Source organism: Rhinoraja longicauda, chromosome 8 (assembly GCF_053455715.1).
Source record: "Rhinoraja longicauda isolate Sanriku21f chromosome 8, sRhiLon1.1, whole genome shotgun sequence".
Classification (NCBI taxonomy): Eukaryota; Metazoa; Chordata; class Chondrichthyes; order Rajiformes; family Arhynchobatidae; genus Rhinoraja; species Rhinoraja longicauda.
The window spans coordinates 10,650,388-10,671,848 of NC_135960.1; positions in this window are offsets into that span (position 1 = coordinate 10,650,388).

Sequence of the window (21,461 nt, forward strand, 5' to 3'; positions counted from 1 at the left end):
TCCATATACCTATCCAATTTACTCTTAAATAATAAAATCGAGCCAGCCTCCACCACTTCCACCGGAAGCCCATTCCATACAGCCACCACCCTCTGAGTAAAGAAGTTACCCCTCATGTTACCCCTAAACTTTTGTCCCTCAATTCTGAAGCTATGTCCCCTTGTTGGAATCTTCCCCACTCTCAAAGGGAAAAGCCTACCCATGTCAACTCTGTCCGTCCCTCTCAAAATTTAAAAAACCTCTATCAAGTCCCCCCTCAACCTTCTACGTTCCAAAGAATAAAGACCCAACCTGTTCAACCTCTCTCTGTAGCCTAAGTGCTGAAACCCAGGCAACATTCTAGTAAATCTCCTCTGTACCCTCTCCATTTTGTCGACATCCTTCCTATAATTTGGCGACCAGAACTGCACACCATACTCCAGATTCGGCCTCACCAATGCCCTGTACAATTTTAACATTACATCCCAACTTCTATACTCGATGCTCTGATTTATAAAGGCAAGCATACCAAACGCCTTCAGACTCCTGTGCCATCTCCTCAATGGTACCAGCGAGATGGGAACATGGCCAGGGTGGTGTGGGTCTTTGATGATATTAGCTGCCTTCTTGAGGCTGCACGTCCTGCAGAGCCCTTCAATGGTGGGGAGGTCAATACTCGCGGCGGACCTGAAATGATTGCTCCATTTCTCTTCCCACAGATACCGCCTGGCCTGCTGAGATTTTCTGGCATCTTTTGCTTTTATTTTTTACTATAGGTCCACCACCGATCTTCCAGTAACTGATGGTCCAGTGCCTCCTTTAATCCAGATTAAATCACGAGAGCATGGAAGGCACAGATAGAATGGATGTGGAGAGGATGTTTCCACTGGTGGACCAGAGGTCATAGCCTCAGAATTAAAGGGCGCACTTTCATAAAGGAGGTGAGGAGGAACCTCTTTAGTCAGAGGATAGTTAATCTGTGGAACTCATTGCCACAGAGGGCAGTGGAGACCAAGTCAGTGGATACTTTTAAGGCAGAGATAGAAAATTCTTGATTAGAACGGGTGTCAAGGTTTATGGGGAGAAGGCGGGAAATTGGGATTAGGAGACAGAGATCAGCCATGATTGAATGGCGGAGTAGACTGATGGGTCGAATGGCCTCATTCTACACCTATAACTTGTGAACTTGTGAAAGAGAGCGCACTTGAAATCCCTCTGGAAGTCCCCCTGAAAATGAGGTGCCCAGGCCGGGTACGACGGCCGATTTCGATCTCATCGGACCTCACCTCAGTTGAAAAGAAGGCAATACCATGATAAACACGAGCAGCCAAGAATTGTGAAGCCTAAGGGGAAGAAAAGTACTCTAAGTGTCAACTAGTAGTGACTTATCGAAGTTATAGCAACTGCTTATTTTTTTACTATTGTAGTCATTTATCAAATGAAAGGGAGGAAAAAGATGTGCCAAGCTATGGGCACTCGAATCTTGCATAGTGGAATATAGTAGAGTATTTGGAATAACATCACTTAATGTACTGATGGTGAAGTAACACAAAGGAAGAAAAAAGATGGCCACTATGCAGCTTGCACATGACATCCACCTCATAGAAACATAGAAAAAATAGGTGCAGGAGTAGGCCATTCAGCCCTTGGAGCCAGCACCACCATTCAATATGATTATGGCTGATCATCCAAAATCAGTACCCCATTCCTGCTTTCTCCCCATATCCCTTGATTCCGTTAGCCATAAGAGCTATATCTAACTCTCTCTTGAAAACATCCAGTGAATTGGCCTCCACTGCCTTCTGTGGCAGAGAATTCCACAAATTCGCAACTCTCTGGGTGAAAATTGTTTTCCTCATCTCAGTCCTAAATGACCTACCCCCTATTCTTAAAAGATGACGCAGGACTTTAGACAATAGGTGCAGGAGTAGGCCATTCGGCCCTTCGAGCCATGCACTTTCCATGTATGTTTGAATCCATTGAGTCAAGTTAAGAGTGTTCTGTTGTCATGTGTCCTGGACAGAACAATGAAATTCTGAATAATGCCATTAACATGTCAGCCATAAGGTTGTACCTTTAACAGTCATGGGCTTTCTTGTAGCTGTAGATGTCCCGATATTTTTTAAGTAAAAAGGAATCTGGTGTTTGGGGAAAAAGCAAGATTGATCGGCAATGATCCCACTGAGTGGCAGAGAAGGTACAAAGGACTGATTGGCGCACAAATGTTTTTTTTTTAAATGTCTTCATCATTAGCAACAAAAGAATGAAGCATTTCTGAAACTCCTGCGATGTTGGCAATCAATAGGTGTTGTTTGCTGCACAGTTCCTAAGACTGAGGGGAAGTAGGCTAAAGTGATGATGCAGGTCAGAATTTCTACCTACTGCAGAATAGTCTAAATCAGGGTATATTTACTGCAGAGCTTTACAAATCCTCTGAATGTAGTTATCATGCATAGCTCAGCATCATTAAACAGAGAAAGCTTTTGAACACCTTTTCTCTGGCATTACAGGGCAGCATAATTAGCTGCACAGACTTACGCTAAACATGAAATATTCAGTGACTGTAATTCTTTGATTACTGATATATCTCGGCAGACAACCATGATCTGTTTACGAATTTCACAATCCTGAACAAACTGATATTTGTTTAGTTAATGTTAGCTTGGTTTTACAGAGAGCCCCAGAGTCATGCAGCGCTGAAAAAGGCCCGTCGGCCCAGCTGGCCCACGCCCACCAACATGTCCCCATCTACGCTAGTCCCACCTGCCCGCGTTGGGCTCATAACCTTCTAAACCATCTGCCTTAAATGTTATGATAGTACCTGCCTCAACTACCTTCTCCGGCAGCTCATTCCACACACCCAGTTACACCTGAGTTACTCCAGTATTTTGTGTCTATCATTGGTATAAACCAGCACCTGCAGTTCCTTCCTACGCTGTAAGGTCTTTCTTCCCATAAAAGCGAAATATATGCAGTTTGGTACATTAATTGGCCACGGTAGATTGTTCCAACCATGTGGGTGATCGGTAGACTATGGAGACAAGCTTGATGGGTAGACACCAAATGCTGCAGTAACTCAGCGGGACAGGCAGCATCTTTGGCGAAAAGGAATTGGTGACGCTTCGGGTCGAGGCCCTTCTTCAGACTGATGGGGATGCGGAGAGAATAAAATGGGTCGTGATAGGGTTACTGCAATTATGTCCCACACAAAATGTATTTTTCTGGTCCCAAGGGTAGATAATTGTCCGATTCATGGTCAATGCTCATTCAGTACTCATTGAAGTTTCAAGACCCCAGTGCTGTTTATATTAACCAAGTTCAGTATTTGTGTCTGAAGCTCAACCAAACTATTTCATGAGCTCACCTGTAATCCCAGGTGAGCGAAAAGCAATGAAGTGAAAAGCAAAGGATCATTTAGAGGCTGACTGAGGATTGAATTAGATGCCATGCCTGCCAATCTGAGCTGCTACCTACACAGTTTAAGAATAAGGGGTAGGCCATTTAGAACGGAGATGAGGAAAAACTTTTTCAGTCAGAGAGTTGTAAATCTGTGGAATTCTCTGTCTCAGAAGGCAGTGGAGGCCAATTCTCTGAATGCATTCAAGAGAGACCTAGATAGAGCTCTTAAGGATAGCGGAGTCAGGGGGTATGGGGAGAAGGCAGGAACGGGGTACTGATTGAGAATGATCAGCCATGATCACATTGAATGGTGGTGCTGGCACGAAGGGTCGAATGGCCTACTCCTGCACCTATTGTCTATTGTCTATATCTCTGAACTAAACTGAACTAATCTCTAAAGTCTAAGTACGGGATATTCCAGTATTCTCGTTTTGACTTCTATTCTCTGCAACAGCTATGACCTGAATTTCTCACGCATCTTTGTTTCAACTCTGTCTAACTTCCCTTGCTGGACTATCAACCATTCCCCAGCTTGGATATAACTTGAGTTCACTCTTTTCAAATGTTAGCAGTGTTCTGTGGGTTTGCTCTTTGTCAAGACCTCACATTTAAAAATAGCTGTGAAAGACATGGCTGCCTTTAATAAACGACAACAAAACAACATAATTGCTTGACAACATTTTCTTTTTTTAAAATCTGGTTTTAAACATTTGCATTTTCAGTTTATTGCGGTAGCCCTTTGCTGGAAACAAGAGTTTAAAAAGCTCAATTTATTCAGTGTTCTTGCCAACAAATGCCTCTCATAATTTGATGAATTGCTTCATATTTTCCGGAAATTGCCAAGTAATTAAATCAGCTCGGCACTCCGTTTCATAAATACCAAATATATATCAACTGGTAGCTAACATTTGCAAATGAATGATGCTTTGTTTCGCCTCATTCCCATCACTCCGAGATAGTCCTCGTTCAACTTCCAAAAATAGGTAAACTCTATTCATAATTCCTTCAGTTTGGATAATCAAACCAATTTGCTTGCTATTTGCACTGACAGCTGAAAACAATTGGTGTGTTGCCAAAGATAGAAAAAAGGGGAATGTCAACATAGTGACTTTCATTATATTCTGATGAACTTTATACCCATTGAATTACTTTCTGAGCAGTAATCATTGGTGTAATGAAGTCACTCAATTGCCATTTCGTGCAGGTAGTAATGGGGTCATTACTAGTCAGTATTAGTGGTGTTGGTTAACAGACCCTTGTTGACTGGGGGACTGGGGATAACTCCTACGTTGCTTTTTTTTAAAGTAGTATCTTGCAATCTTTTACAAGGGAAAGATGTTGGCTGTGACTATGCACCACTCCCAGAACTGCAATGGATTATCAAAGCTCTGGAAGCCTGCAGACGGCACGGTGGTGCAGCAGTAGAGTTGCTGCCTTACAGCGCCAGAGAACCGGGTTCGATCCCGACTATGGGTGTTGTCTGTACAGAGTTCTCCTCGTGACCTGCGTGGGTTTTCTCCGAGATCGTCAGTTTCCTCCCACACTCCAAAAATGTACAGATTTGGTATAAATGTAAAATTGTCGCTGGGGTGTGTGGGATAGTGTTAGTGTGCGGGGATCGTTGGTCGGTGTGGACTCGGTGGGCCGATGGGCCTGTGGAATTCTCTGCCTCAGAAGGCAGTGGAGGCCAATTCACTGGGTGTTTTCAAGGGAGTTAGATTTAGCTCTTAGGGCTAATGGAATCAAGGGATATGGAGGTAAAACAGGAACAGGATGCTGATTTTGGATGATCAGCCATGATCATATTGAATGGCGGTGCTGACTCGAAGGGCCAAATGGCCTACTCCTGCACGTATTTTCCATGTTTCTATGTTTCCATACTGTAACTCGAAAACTAAAAATTAAAATTAAAAAACAAAAGAATGTTGAACCTTCTTAAGACGTGGCAGGAATATTGTGAACTGAACAACAATGGACACTCAATGTCTTATAGATATTAACCTAGGAAATTTATCTGAAATAAGTTTTCTGCTTGTAAAGTGCTGTTTAAGAGGCTTTTAGATAGCCACATAGTCTGCAGGGAATGGAGGGATATTGATCATGTGCAGAAATGATCAATAAATCTCTGTAGATCTTGGTATCGTATTCGGCACAGACATTGTGGGCCGAAGGGCTTGTTCCTATGCTTTGTGTGACACCTTTCTATGTTCTAAATGTTATACCTTTATTTTCGCACTGATTAGTTAAAAAGAGACATTTTCTTGTTTCCATCACAGTTTATTTTTCTTTTTTAATTTGTTATGATCAGTTAATAGTGCTGTTTTTAATTTTCCATCCTCTCCCTTTGAAGTCTATATAGATGAGTCTACATACAATAGCAAAATCCTCCAAAGACTTACAGGTATGTAGGTTAATTGGCTGGGTTAATTAAATGTAAAAATTGTCCCTAGTGTGTGTAGGATAGTGTTAATGTGCGGGGATCGCTGGACGGCACGGACCCAGTGGGCCGAAGGGCCTGTTTTCGCGCTGTATCGCTAAATCTAAAAAAAAAATGCTGGAAATCTTAAATAGAAACAGAAAATGTTTTTTAAATTAATTTAAGAACATAAGCAGTTAACATTTCAAGTCCAGGACGTTTTGTCAAAATGCATTGAATGTATCTTTGAAGAAATGGATTACGAGGAATAGAAAGGAGCTTAAGAATAAACTTCCAGTGTTATCATTAAGACGAGAGTGTGAAGCATGAACTAAAGGTGTAGTGGATGTGACCTGTGACCATGTGGGTTTTCTCTGGGTGCTCCTGTGTCCTCCTACATGTTAGAGAAACATAGTGGAAACAGGCCCTTCAGCTCACCAAGTCCGAGCCAACCAGTGATCCTCCGTACACTCTCACTATCCTACACGCACTAGGAACAATTTACAATTTTACCAAGCCAATTAGCCCACAATCCCATACGTCTTTGGAGTGTGGGAGGAAACCGGAGCACCCGAAGAAAACCCACACAGTCACAGGGAGACCGTACAAACTCCATACAGGCAGCACCCGTAATCGGGTACAAACCCTGGTCTCTGGCGCTGTAAGGCATCAACTCTTCCGCTGCACCACCGTGTTGCCCTGATTGATTTTCTTCAAAACAGTCCGGAAACGAAGGAGGAGAGAAGCCCTTACAAGAAGGTTAAAAATCCAATTCCATAACAATAACTCATCCTCACAAATTTTCTCCGCTAATAGCACGTCGGTCGATAAATTGCTTGTTTTTTTTCTGTGTTAAAACAGCAGATGTGGAGATGCCATGTGAATCATTAAATGTCCAGCCAAGAACAGTCGCGTCTAGCTTTAACTTCATCACTCATCTCAACGGTGCAGCTGGCTGTTAACATTAAACCAATCACACTTAGCAATCCTATTGTGTCCGACACTTTTCTAATATCACGCAAGTTGCTCAAAACAAATGAAGGATGGAAGCAGAACTCAAAAATGAATGGAAAGAATGGAATCACATCTGTGTAGATGAAGAGTATATTGGATCTATAATGAGAAGGAGAAACAGGTGGACAAAACAGGACAAATGGTCGCAATCACCGTGAAAGTGCAGGACAGTAATACAACGGATAAAAGCTGATTTCAAGGAAATCAGAATGGAATAAGAGAAAAGTAGCTGGAAATGTTTACTAAGAAAGAAATGGAACAACAATGGAAGATGTACAGTATTCAAGATTCAAGATTCAAGATAGCTTTATTTGTCATCCAATATTGGACGAAATTCAGTCACCCACAGTCCAACAATAAAAGCATTAAATAGGCATTAAAATTACACAACCCCAAAAACACACAAAAAAAGAAACATCCATCAAAGAAACATCCATCACAGTGAGTCTCCTCCAGTCCTCTCCTCACTGTGATGGAAGGCCACAATGTCTTTCCCTTCTCCTGCAGTCTTCTCCCGCGGTCAGGTTGTTGTGGTTGCAGGCCGCGCCGGACGGTCCGCAGCGGACCGAGCCTAAGGCGAGTCGCAGCCGCTCCCGCAGCCTCCGAACACGGCCGGCTCCGCCGATGATAAGTCCGATCCGGGCGGGCGAACACGCTGCTGCTGTTGCTGCACGTCGGGGCGGTCGTGGCTCCCGACATTGAAGCCCCCGCCCAGCAGAGAAAAATCCCGCGGCATATTTTAGGCCGCGCCGGACGGTGAAATGTCCGCGACCCAAGCCCCAGCGGGCGAACACGCTGCCGCTGCCGGAGCTCCCGATGTCGGCATCCACGCGGCCCGAGCCTAAGGCGAGTCGCAGCCGCTCCCGCAACCTCCGAGGATGGCCGGCTCCGGTGATGGTTAGTCCGGTCCGCGGGCTCAGCGAACCAGAGCCCTGGAGGCCGCCAGCTCCAGGAGTTGGGCCGATGGTAGGCCGCAGCAGGAACGGAGACAACACCCAGAAAACAAAGGTCGGGTCTCCGTTCGGAAGGGACACCTATTTACAATTTTACAGTTCCCCCCCTCCCCCCCACATACACACATAGTACACAAACACAAAAACACGACATCACAACTACAATTAAGACAAAAAAAACAACAAAAACACAAAGACAAATGGACCGCAGGTAAGCCGCAGCTGCTAGGGCAGCGCCGCCATTTTGGATCATCTGCAGTTATATAAAGGTGATCAATAGAGTTCAGGAACACATTGCACTAAAATAGGAGAACAAATTAACCCACAATGGATGAAAAAAAACTAAATAATTTTAAACCAAGTAAAATTGAATTCTCCAAGTTGATAGATTACAGAGATGGCAAAAGGAACTAAGGATGTTAAGGGAAATGACAACAAAATGGTCAAATGGGCAAAAAAGATAGTTGGGTCGAAGATCTGTTTCCACGCTGTATGTCTCGATGACTATGACTCTACCTAGAAAATATAATGCAGGAAGGAACTGCAGATGCTGGTTTACGCCGAAGATTGACAAGAAATGCTGGAGTAACTCAGCGGGCCAGGCAGCATCTCTGGAGAGCAGGAATGCAGGGTGACGTTTCGGGCTGAAACCCTTCTTCAGACTTAGAGTCAGGGGAGAGGGAAAGGAGATATGGAAGGGTACAAAAAACAAGTAAGGTGTGAAAAGAACAGATAAAGGCAAACAATGATCCAGGAAATATACAAAGTTCATTATTGGATAAGAGGAAGGTGGCAATGTGGTGTACAAACTAAAATTAATCAGAAGGACAGCTAAACTAGTAGGAGAACTAGGGTGGGGATGGGCAGAGAGAAAGGGAGAGCAAGGGCTGCTTGAAGTTAGAGAAATCTACCACTGGATTGTAAGCTGCCCAAGTGAAATATGAGGTGCTGTTTCTACAATTTGTATTTGGCCGCACCCTGATAGTGGAGCAGGTCATAGAAACATAGAAAATAGGTGCAGGAGGAGGCTATTTGGCCCTTCGAGACAGTACCGCCATTCAATATGATTATGGCTGATCATCCAGAATCAGTACCCCATTCTTGCTTTGCCCCCCCCCCCGTATCCCTTGATTCCGTTAGCCCTAAGAGCTATATCTAACTCTCTATTGAATACGTCTCTATTGAATTGGCCTCCACTTCCTTCTGTGGCAGAGCATTCCACAGACTCACAACACTCCGGCTGAAAAGGTTTTTCCTCCTCTCAGTCCTAAATGGCCTACCCCTTATTCTTAAACTGTGACCCTTGGTGCTGGACTCCCCCAACATGGGGAACATTTTTCCTGCATCTAGCTTGTCCAATCCCTTAAGAATTTTGTATGCTTCTCTAAGATCCCCTCTCCAAACCTTCTAAATTCCAGTGAAATTCACTAAATTCTAAATTGCAAAGGAACACAAGTTTCCTTCCAAGTCGTGCATCACCTGGCCTTGAAACTCGATCAGTATTTCTTCATTGAGTCAAAATCCTACAGCACCTTATTAACAACGCGGTGGGGGGTTGCTTCACCACGCAGAGTGCAAAAGTCCGAAATGGTGACTCATCTTCACAGTCTCGCGTACAAGTGCTGTCCTTGACACACAGCGCCATTGGAGAGAGAAATTAAAATCCTTCATAGATTGGATGTTTCGCCAATAAAGCTTTGGGGTGTTTGTCGGAAAAGGTTGAACCCTGTCTCGATTGTGCTTGCTCTCCAAAGTCAGACCTTTATTGATGGATTGCTTGTCCTTGTGCTGGAAGAAACAAAAAGCGTGAGACACAGCAGATTTTCTCTGTTTAGCCTGCATGCTTTTTGTTTTGGGCTACACTGTTGAGTCTAGTAACAATGGGCATTTACTGCTACCAATCCAGCACAATGTTTCATGTCTCATCTGTGCCATCTACTTGCGTTTATTCTTTTGGGATTTCGTTTCATTAAATCGTGACATTTAAAAAGGTGCCTGAATTAAGTCCGAGACAAGAGATATTTTTACACATATGAAACTGATTCCGGTGGCTTTAAAATCAGAAGGCATTTGGAAGCTTATTTGAGGCTCGAATTTGATCCCACATAATTAAAAGTGGGAGGTTACCAAAGAATGAGAATAAATTTTACAGGAATAGCAAATGTCGAACAGTTTGCATTTTTGTTCAATTAGAGCAGGATATAAGAACGTGAATAATGAGTTCATTACATTTGAAACCTTTCAAAATGTGTCTATTAAGAACTGTCAGAGTCAAAACATCAGAAATCCTTTCTGTTTAATGACATTTATGGTAATAATCCCTTATTCCAGATTCAAAAAGAACAGAATCTAATTTCGATTATATCATATTAATAAAAGCAAACAATTAAAATGAATGCAGAACTCCTTGTCCTTTTTATATGCTCTATACAAGCTTGCTGTGGTATGGCACTTTATTTGACTCATGTACTGAGTGAGGTACGTTGAGATTTATTTTGGATACAGTTCAGTACAAGTATCAGTACAAGAAGCACTTAGATGCATCTTAGATAACATGGGCAGGACCTACACAGTGAATGGTAGGGCTCGGGGGAGTGTTGTAGACCAGAGGGATCTAGGAGTGCAGGTGCATGGTTCCTTGAAGGTGGAGTCATAAGTAGATAGGGTGGTCAATAAGGCATTTGGCACATCGGCCTACATCAGCTAGAGTATTGAGTTTAAAAGTTGGGAGGTCATGTTGCGATTGTATAAGACGTTGGTGAGGCCGCATTTAGAGCATCGTGTTCAGTTCTGGGCACCGTTATAGAAAAGATATTGTCGAGCTGGAAACGGTACAGAGAAGATTTACAAGGATGTCGCCAGGACAAGAGGGTTTGAGCTATAGGAAGAGGTTGACTAGGCTGGGACTCTATTCCTTGGAGCGCAGGAGGATGAGGGGTGATCTTATAGAGGGCATTAGATCATGGCAATAGAGGTGTATTAGATCATGAGTGGAATAGATTGGGTTGATGCACAGTGTCTCTTGCCCAGAGTAGGTGAATCTAGGACTAGAGGGCATAGGTTTAAGATGCAGGGGAAAAGATTTCATAGTAATCTGAGGTGTACCTTTTTCACACAAAGAGTGCTGGGTGTATGGAACAAGCTGCCAGAGGAGGTAGTTGAGGCAGAAACTATCCCAACATTTAAGAAACAGTTAGACAAGTACATAAATAGGACAGGTGTGGAGGGATATGGACCAAATGCGGGCAGGTGGGACTAGTGTAGCTGGGACATGTTGGTCGGTGTGGGTAAGTTCGGCCAAAGGGCTGTTTCCACACTGTATCACTCTCTGAATCTATGACTCAAAGGCTCACCTCCCATCACCAAACTTTTTAGTTTAGTGTAGAGATACAGCCTGGAAACAGGCCCTTCGGACCACCGAGTCCGTGCCGACTAATGATCACCAGTACACTAGTTCTATGTTATCCCAATTTCGCAACTTACACGTTAAGGGGAATTTACAGAAGTCAATTAACCTACAACCTGCTCGTCTTTGGAATGTGGGAGGAAATCGGAGCAGCTGGAGAAAACCCACGTGATCACAGGAAGAAGTACAAACTCTGTACAGACAGTACACATAGTCAGGATCGAACCTGGGTCTCTGGGGCAGTAAGGCAGCAACTCTACCGCTGCGCCACTGTGTCGTCCGCTTTGTTTCACAGAAGCCTCTTTTCACCCTTCTTCTCATCCCACCAATATAACCTTCTTATTCAAGGCAAGTATGTAATGCTCAGGCTTTACAAGGTGCTGGTGAGGGCACATGTGGGATACTGTGGGCAGTTTTGGGCCCCATATCTGAGGAAGGATGTGCTCACATTAGAAAGGGTCCAGAGAAGGTTTACGAGAATGTTCCAAGTTATTTTGGGGTTAATTTATGAGGAGCGTTTGAAGACTGTGAGCCCTTACTCGCATAAGTTTAGAAGGATGAGGGGTGATCTCATTGAAACCTACCAGATAGTGAAAGGCCTAGATAGAGTGGACATAGAAAGGATGTTTCCAATAATGGGAAAGTCTGGAATCAGAGAGCACAGTCTCAGAATAAAATGACGTACCTTTAGAATGGAGATGAGGAGGAATTTCATAAGCCAGAGGGTGGTGAATCTGTGGAATTCATTGCCAGAGGCAGCTGTGGAGGCCTAGACATTGGGTATTTTTAAAGCGGAGATTGATCCATTATTGAATAATAAGGGCATCAAAGGTTATGGGTGAAGACAGGAGAATGATATTGAGAGGGAAAGATAGATCATCGATGATTGCATGGTGAAGTAGATACGATGGGCTGAATGGCCTAATTCTATTCCAATGCCTTATGGTCATTCCAGAAGATGTATTTATCCAAAGTATTGATGTTGCTCTAAGTAATCTTTCACATCACAGAGCTTTGCACATTTCACTTCCAATTTCTTCAAAAGGTTTGCCTCGTTGGATCACGATTGATGGAATAAAGGGCATTAGCAATGGTGTGAACACTTGTGACTGAGTCCATTGTTCAACCATCTCAGATCGCCTGATTTATTCACAAAATGCTGGAGTAACTCAGCAGGTCAGGCAGCATCTCGGGAGAGAAGGAATGGGTGACGTTTCGGGTCGAGACCCTTCTTCAGACTGATGTCGGGGGTGGGACAAAGGAAGGATATAGGTGGAGACAGGAAGATAGAGGGAGATCTGGGAAGGAGGAGGGGAAGGGAAGGACAGAGGAGCTATCTGAAGTTGGAGAAGTCGACGTTCATACCACCGGGCTGCAAACTGCCCAGGCGAAATATGAGGTGCTGCTCCTCCAATTTCCGGCGGGCCTCACTATGGCACTGGAGGAGGCCCATGACAGAGAGGTCAGACTGGGAATGGGAGGGGGAGTTAAAGTGCTGGGCCACCGGGAGATCAGTTGCGTTAATGCGGACCGAGCGCAGGTGTTCAGCGAAGCGATCGCCGAGCCTGCGCTTGGTTTCGCCGATAAGATCGCCTGGGCATATTGCTAGTGTCCATGATATAATTATACCGTGCAAGTATAATGGTAACATATTACTCCATTAAGGAACTATGTTAGACTGTGCCACATTGAAAGGAACATTGCAGTATCTATTAGGCATCGGAAACTAAGAGAAGATCAAAATAAACATGAGCAGTGGCTCTTATTCAAAAACGAATGGATGTGTTTATTATGTTAGCAACTTGCAAAGAAGCTGATCATCGCAGGGATGAGATAGAGGGTCGATCAAACTCATCAATCCACCAGTGTATTATAAGATCAGCAGAAACAATATTCTTCAATGACAGGTTCTTATTAAAATAAAAAATATAGTCAACAAGGAACAACAAGGAGAGTAGTGATCAAACATCTGGTCACAAAGATTTTGAAAGCCAGAAAGATCAATCAGATTGAATTTTATCTGATATCCCGGCAAGTAATTTGTAAAACTGTCCAGTGCAAATGCACAAAATTAGTTTAATTTAGAGATACAGTGCAAAAAAAAGGCCCTTCGGCCCACCGAGTCCGCACCGACCAGCAATCCCCACACATTAACATTACCCTACACACACTAGGGACAATTTACACTTATACCAAGTATCCAAACTCAAGCCAATTAACCTACAAACCTGTACGTCTTTGGAGTGTGGGAGGAAACCAACGACCTCGGAGAAAAACCCTCGCAGTCACGTGGAGAACGTACAAACTCCATGCAGATAGCACCCATAGTCCGGATCAAACCCGGGTCTCTGGTGCTGTAAGGCAGTAACTCTACCGCTGCGCCACCGTGCCACCCAAATCGGTATTATTACACAATCCTTCCCCAGATTAATCAATTCTGTTTCAGTTTCAAATAGGATAATCTAGAAATGCAAAGAGCTTGAGCAGGATAATGCTTTCCATGTTTAATGAGAAAGACCTTGGGCGTTATTCACATTGGAATAAATCTGAAGCTTCTGTTAAAAGATTTGTAACCAAACGTTAATGGCAATTAAAATTGGCAAACTTCTCCTGGACTGCAACCTTGACGTGGTGGAGAGGCTTGTGTACTCCAGTGATCCTGTGAGCTATGCCGGATGGGGTTTTATATCCCTGGCAGGTTCAACCAAACCGGACAGGTCATGGGTGAGGAGGCAGACGAAGCAGTCCCTGGTCCTCCAAGTTGGGGGTTGGGGGTTGGGGGTTGGGTTGGGTCAACTACCCAACCCTGGAAAAAAGTGTGAGTTACAGAAACTTTGACGAATGAAAACCAAATGACACACTTGGTTGAAGAAAGTGCCCCAGCGACCGGGAACATGACGCTTCCCAGCCAAACCCACAAGGGCGCTGGGAGGCTGACACACCTTCTGACGCCAAAGAGATCCATCCTTGTGGGGGACATGGAACATCTGAACCATGTTCCAGGCTGGTAAGGCTGCCACTGTTGCCAACAAAATGGTGCGCGACAATTTCTCAGTCCTGGGCTTGGCAGAAACAAGATGGACACAGTCAGGGGAGTTCAAATTGGCCAGTGGCAGTCCATTATCTACTCCGGAAAGGAAGATGAGAGAGCAAAACATTCAGAGGGAGTGGCCATAATGACGACGAAGGACACTAGAAAGGCTCTAACGGCATGGAAACCCATCAGCTCTCGCCTCATCTCCACAACCTTCAAAACCAACAAGAGAGTGAAAGCCCACATAATCCAATGTTATGCATCCACCAACCTGAAATGGAACCCCCAAGGAAAAAGGAAAAGAGGTCACCCCAGGAACAGCTGGGGAAGAGGTGTCCAGGCAGAGATGTCTGGGAGTGGGCTCAACTGGGGAGATCCCGAAAGAACCGCCAACAACCGAGTGAGGTGGAGGACATTTGTCAATGGCCTATGCTCCCTAGAGGAGCAAAGGGCTTAAGAAGAAGAGGAAAATTGGCAAGCTGATGTTTCTTGAATATTGACATAATTGTATGCGAGTTCACTGTTACTTCATTCGCTCTTCTTGGTCTAAGTAAAGGCTCCTTTCCTCAATGGGTTCCGGGTCCGCCACGACGTAGAGCTTTTCTTCCATCACCTCTGTGCCTTTTTCTATGGGAAGGAGTGCTCACCCCCCAGTGATGACCCTTTCTCCCGTCTCCACCAGACTCCCCCTCCTCTTGGATTCCCCCAGACCGCCTTCTACCCTCTTTGGACCTTTTTATTTCTAACTGCTGGCATGGAGTCTGAAGAAAAGTCTCGAACCGAAAGGTTCCTTCTATCCCGAGATGCTGACTCTCCCGCTAAGTTGCTCCAGCATTTTGTGTCTATCTAGAGTCCATGACTGATTGCCTTTTATGTCTTCAAATCAACTAAATGATCAAGTGCAAAAGGGAAAAAAATGTGCGCCCTAACCATTTCACTATTTTTCATTGTAGTGGCTGTTTTTTTCGAAGCCACCATCTGTGATCAATCTCTTCTTCCTTGTAATTCGATATGATCATTTTCTGCGCCAGTCACAGGGTAAGGATGAATACATTGATTTCACCACATGAAGGTTTTTTGATTGCTGTGACTAGTGAAGAAATGACACGTCTTTGAGATGTGGTAGGAAACAGGAGCACAATCAAGGACTAGTCTCCCCTCCCCCATCAGGAAAAGGGTTTAGAAGTGTGTAAACGCACACCTCCAGAGTCAGGGACAGTTTCTTCCCAGCTGTTATCAGGCAACTGAATCATCCTACCACAACCAGAGAGCAGTGCTGAACTACTACCTACCTCTTTGATGTCCCTGGGGCTACCCTTAATCGGACTTTGCTGGCTTTACCTTGCACTAAACGTCATTCTCTTCTCATGTATCTGTACACTAAATGGCCCGATTGTGAACATCTATTGACTTTCTGCTGACTGGATGGCACGAAACAAAAACCTTTTCACTGGGCCTCGGTCCATGGTGACAATAAACTAAATTGAACTTTGTGTCTATTCAGATTTGTTCTACTTTCTTAAAAATTCCAAACCCTGTAAATCTGAGTCATGCCATTGGATTGATAGAGCAAGTCTCTGGGTGCCAATCCAGGACTTAGTCCAGGCCCTTCAAGATGGCGGTGACGGATAGTAGGAAAGATTGATGCAGATGACCAGGTCGGGGCCTTACCTCCCGCACTCTCGGACGCACACTCGGTCAGCTGCAAGAGGCGCCTCGGGGCATGGAGGCTTAGCATGGCCGTCTGAGACGAGGGACGAAGGACGAGGAAGCGGCAGAATGGTCGGGTCAGCCAAGTGGGCCGCTGGAGGCCCTAAAGCAGCCTGGGGCTCCATTAGATCGGGCACCGCTCCAAGCGGCCGAGCTCACGGATCGGACATTGACTGTAACGGCACGTAGTGGGCAGAGGACACAGATACATAGTCTGGCCAGGACGAACCCGGCAATGTCAACCCAATGCTGCCGTCAGGACAACAGCCCTTTATGGCCAAGTAACATTCTAACATTAAAAAAAAAAAATCAGACTTGAAGCATACCCATGTTCATTCCCGAATAAGGGCGCTGTCTGTACGGCGTTTGTACATATAACATATAACATATAACATATAACATATAACATATAACATATAACAACTACAGCATGGAAACAGGCCTGTCCGGCCCTACCAGTCCACGCCGACCATTCTCCCTGACCTAGTCTCATCTACCTGCACTCAGACCATAACCCTCCAATCCCCTCCTATCCATATACCTATCCAATTTACTCTTAAATAATAAAATCGAGCCAGCCTCCACCACTTCCACCGGAAGCCCATTCCATACAGCCACAACCCTCTGAGTAAAGAAGTTCCCCCTCATGTTACCCCTAAACCTTTGTCCCTCAATTCTGAAGCTATGTCCCCTTGTTGGAATCTTACCCACTCTCAAAGGGAAAAGCCTACCCACGTCAACTCTGTCCGTCCCTCTCAAAATTTTAAAAACCTCTATCAAGTCCCCCCTCAACCTTCTACGCTCCAAAGAATAAAGACCCAACCTGTTCAACCTCTCTCTGTAGCCTAAGTGCTGAAACCCAGGCAACATTCTAGTAAATCTCCTCTGTACCCTCTCCATTTTGTCGACATCCTTCCTATAATTTGGCGACCAGAACTGCACACCATACTCCAGATTTGGCCTCACCAATGCCCTGTACAATTTCAACATTACGTTCTCCCCGTGACCTGCGTGGGTTTTCTCCAAGATCTTCGGATTCCTCCCACACTCCAAAGACGTACAGGTTTGATTTTAGTTTTAGATACAGCGCGGAAACAAGCCCTTCGGCCCACCGAGTCCGCGCCGCCCAGCGATCCCCGCACATTAACACTATCCTACACACTAGGGACAATTTTTACATTTTACCCTGTCAATTAACCTATATACCTGTACGTCTTTTGGAGTGTGGGAGGAAACCGAAGATTTCAGGGAAAACCCACGCAGGTCATGGGGAGAACGTACAAACTCCATACAGACGGCCCCCGTAGTCAGGATCGAACCTGAGTCTCAGGCGCTGCATTTGCTGTAAGGCAGCAACTCTACTGCTGCGCCACCGTGCCGTTTGTAGGTTAATTGGCTTGGTATAAATGTAAAAATTGTCCCCAGTGTGTGTAGGATAGGGTTAACGTGTGGGGATCGCTGGTCGGCGCAGACTCGGTGGTCCGAAGAGGCTGTTTCTGCGCTGTCTCTCTAAACTAAACTAAACTAACCAAACAAACAAGATCATTCCTAAAATGTGGCAACTCTTGTGTACTGACTTAGATCACTATTTGACACTCTTATACTTAGTGTAATTGTGCCTAATGTGCAGTAGGATTGTCACTGAACTGAATGCAAAAAAAAGAAGTTCAATATACTTCGGTACACATAACAATAAAGTGCCATTGAACCATTAATCACCGTGCCATCACATCTTTTCCTTGACAAAGGTGATCTTTGGGAGTTCATTTGTGACATCCACACCCCTCCACTCCGTTTACCACCATGTCACAATGATCACCTGAACCCATCAAGGTATTTTGAGCTATGACATATTTCAGCTAATTAGCCTTTCAAATGAACTGTGACCATATCCATTATTAAAAAGCCAAGGAAATGAAAGAAGTGTATTAGCCCTGATAAAGTAAGGTCCTTTTACTACTAATTTCCATCCTGCACTCAAATTCACTTGGACTATCTCCCGACCGTTTAAATCTCTCCATCCCCTCCCCCTTCCCAGTTATCCGACCAGTCTTGCTGTCTCCGGCTACATTTTATCTCTGTACCCCCTGGCATCAGTCTGAAGAAGGGTCTCGACCCGAAACGTCACCCATTCCTTCTCTCCAGAGATGCTGCCTGTCCAGCTGAGCTACTCCAGCATTGTTGTGTCTAATCTTCGATTTAAACCAGCATCTGAAGTTCTTTCCTACACATAAAAGTCATTTTTTAGCTATTTTTCCTTGGACTTATTAATCTGTCAGCAGATCTGTTCTCCATTATAAAGGTTTTATTTCGCTGCCGCTGACTGCAAAATTCAACAACTCAAGTCAATATTTCCACTGTAAAAATGAAGTAGATGGTCCAGTAATGTTAGTCTTTCCATCATCAGTCAGATATAGAGAAAGGCCCCTGCCATTTTAAAATCAGAGCTATTTCAGGGCATCGAAGCAACGTTACAAAAAATTGTCTTTGAACCCAACGTAATTACCAACAAAACCCCTGAATGCGCCACGACACACAGCACGTACATTTAATACACCATGCCACAGTCTATTCTTGCGATCAATCTGCACTCTTATTGACATGATTTAGCACTTTGCACCCCACCAGGCATTATAAACGCTTGTCCTTACGAGAGAGAAACATGATTTGCCTTACTACAATGGCAATCTACGGCCATTAAACTGAACAAAGCACCGTCGTGCTGTCCTTCAAAACGGGCCTGACAAAAGTGATGAATTGTGTAAACCACTGTTGACCTTCCTTAGTTCCGTTCTTTCATTGAATGCCATCCAGTTAGATGATGCGTGAACACATCGCTGGTCGCATGATTCTCGTGATTTATGGCAGGGGCTACCGCTGATACTTTCCGCAGCAACCTTTACAAGGCGTCCTGTTGTCCATTATTAAGCTCCCATTTAAAAACAATGCAGCGGCTTCACAGCGGTAAACGTCCATTTGTCTGTCACACAAGTGTTGCCGTTGTCTGATGTTTATGCCTCGAAATGTCAGTAAGAAATGCAGCGACGACACCGTGGGCGACCAAGCTCGGAGATGGAAACACAAGGGGACGGCAGATGCTAGTTTGTTGAGCAGATCACAAAGTGCCGAAATTACTCAGCGGGTCAGGCAGTATCTGTGGAGGGAATGGACAGGCGGCGGCCCTCCTTCAGACCTTCTCAGGCAGGGGTTCTTCCCGTGACCGTGTGGGTTCCCTCCCAGATCTTCGGTTTCCTCTCACACTCCAAAGACGTACAAGCTTGTAGGTTAGCATTTAGAACTGAGATGAGGAAAAACTTTTTCAGTCAGAGAGTTGTGAATCTGTGGAATTCTCTGCCTCAAAAGGCAATGGAGGCCAATTCTCTGAATGCATTCAAGAGAGAGCTGGATAGTGCTCTTAAGGATAGCGGAGTCAGGGGGTATGGGGAGAAGGCAGGAACGGGGTACTGATTGAGAATGATCAGCCATGGTCACATTGAATGGCGGTGCTGGCTCGAAGGGCCGAATGGCCTCCTCCTGCACCTATTGTCTATTGTCTATTGTCTATTGTTAATGGGCTTGGTATAAATGTACAATTGTCCCCAGTGTGTTGTATAGGATAGTGTTAATGTGCGGGGATCGCTGGTCTGTGCGGACTCGGTGGACGGAAGGGTCTGTTTCCGCGCTGTATCTCTAAACTAAACTAAACTGTCTCCGACGACATTTTATCCCTGTGCCGCCCACTCCCGACATCAGTCTGAAGAAAGGTCTCAACCCACAAGTTTCATTCTGAGGAAGGGTCTCGACCCGAAACGTCACCCATTCCTTCCCTCCTGAGATGCTGCCTGTCCTGTTGAGTTACTCCAGCATTTTTGTGTCTATCTTCGATTTGAACCAGCAGTTCTTTCCTAAACTAAACTAAACCTTGGAGATGATTGGGTCATTCTCCTGCTCAGTGTGAAAATTGTTGTCAGGGCAGCACAGTGGCGCAGGGGTATAGATGCTCCATCGCAGCGCCAGAGACCTGGGTTCGATCCTGAACACAGATGCTGTCTGGGCAGGATTTGTACATTCTCTCTGTGACCGCGTGGGTTCTTCTCCGGGTGCTCCAGTTTCCTCCCACATCCCAAAGACGTGCAAATTTATAGGCTGATTGGCTTCTGTAAATCGCCCCTCATGAGTCGGGTGCAAAAGTGGGATAACGTCGAACTGGGTAGGAAGGAACTGCAGATGCTGCTTTAAACCGAAGATAGACACAAAATGCTGGAGTAACTCAGCAGGACAGGCAGCATCGCTGGAGAGAAGGAATGGGTGATGTTTTAGGTCGAGACCCTTCTTCAGACTGACATTTCGTGGAAATGGAAGATGGAAACACAAGGAACGGCAGATGCTAGATTGGTGAGCAGACCACAAAGTGCTGAAGTAACTCAGCGGGTCAGGCAACATCTGTGGAGGGAATGGACAGGCGACCTTTTTGGTTCGGCACCCATTCCTTCTCTCCAGGGATGCTGCCTGTCATGTTGAATTACTCCAGGATTTTGTGTCTAACGTAGAACTGGTAGGCGGGTGATCGAAGGTCAGCGTGGACTCGATGGGCCGAAGGACCTGTTTCCACGCTATCTCTCAAACTCCAAACTAAAACCTAACCACCATGACAGATTCATACACATAATCAATATGTGACTATTCACCACCATGCACCTAAATTGTCCAGAGAAATGGGCTTGCTTTTATTGGGAGAAGATGCTGCAGGTCCATTTGTCTATTCTTCTGATGGTGACTGTGTCTCAGCCTGGTATGGCTACTGCGTTTGCCCGCCTGAACCTGCAGAAAGTGGTGAACACAGCCCAGTCCATCACAGGCTCATGACCTACTTCAACCTCATCTATTGTATCCGCTGCTTCAAATGTCAACTTCTCTACATCGGCGAGACCAAACGCAGGCTCGGCGATCGTTTCGCTCAACACCTTTGCTCAGTCCGCCTTAACCAACCTGATCTCCCGGTGGCTCAGCACTTCAACTCCCCCTCCCACTCCTAGTCTGACCTTTCTGTCATGGGCCTCCTCCAGTGTCATAGTGAGGCCCACCGCAAATTGGAGGAACAGCATCTCATATTTCGCTTAGGGCAGCTTACACCCCAGCGGTATGAACATTGCTTTCTCTAACTTTAGATAGCTCCTCTGTCCCTCTCTTTCCCCTCCCCCTTCCCAGTTCTCCCACTGTCTTCCTGTCTCCAACTGCATCCTTTCTTTGTCCCGCCCCCTCCCCTGACATCAGTCTGAAGAAGGGTCTCGACCCGAAACGTCACCCATTCCTTCTCTCCTGAGATGCTGCCTGACCCGCTGAGTTACTCCAGCATTTTGTGATATCCAGCCAGTCAATATTCATGGAGCGTTGCATTCGAAAGGGTGAAAGTATCATCAAGGATGCGTGCCACCCTGGCCAGTCCCTTTTCTTTGTTTTGCCTTCTGGAATGTAGCGGACTCCTGAACCAACCACCTCTTTCATCCTTCTCCCCCCCCCCCCCCTCCCCCCCACCTCCCCAGAGGCACA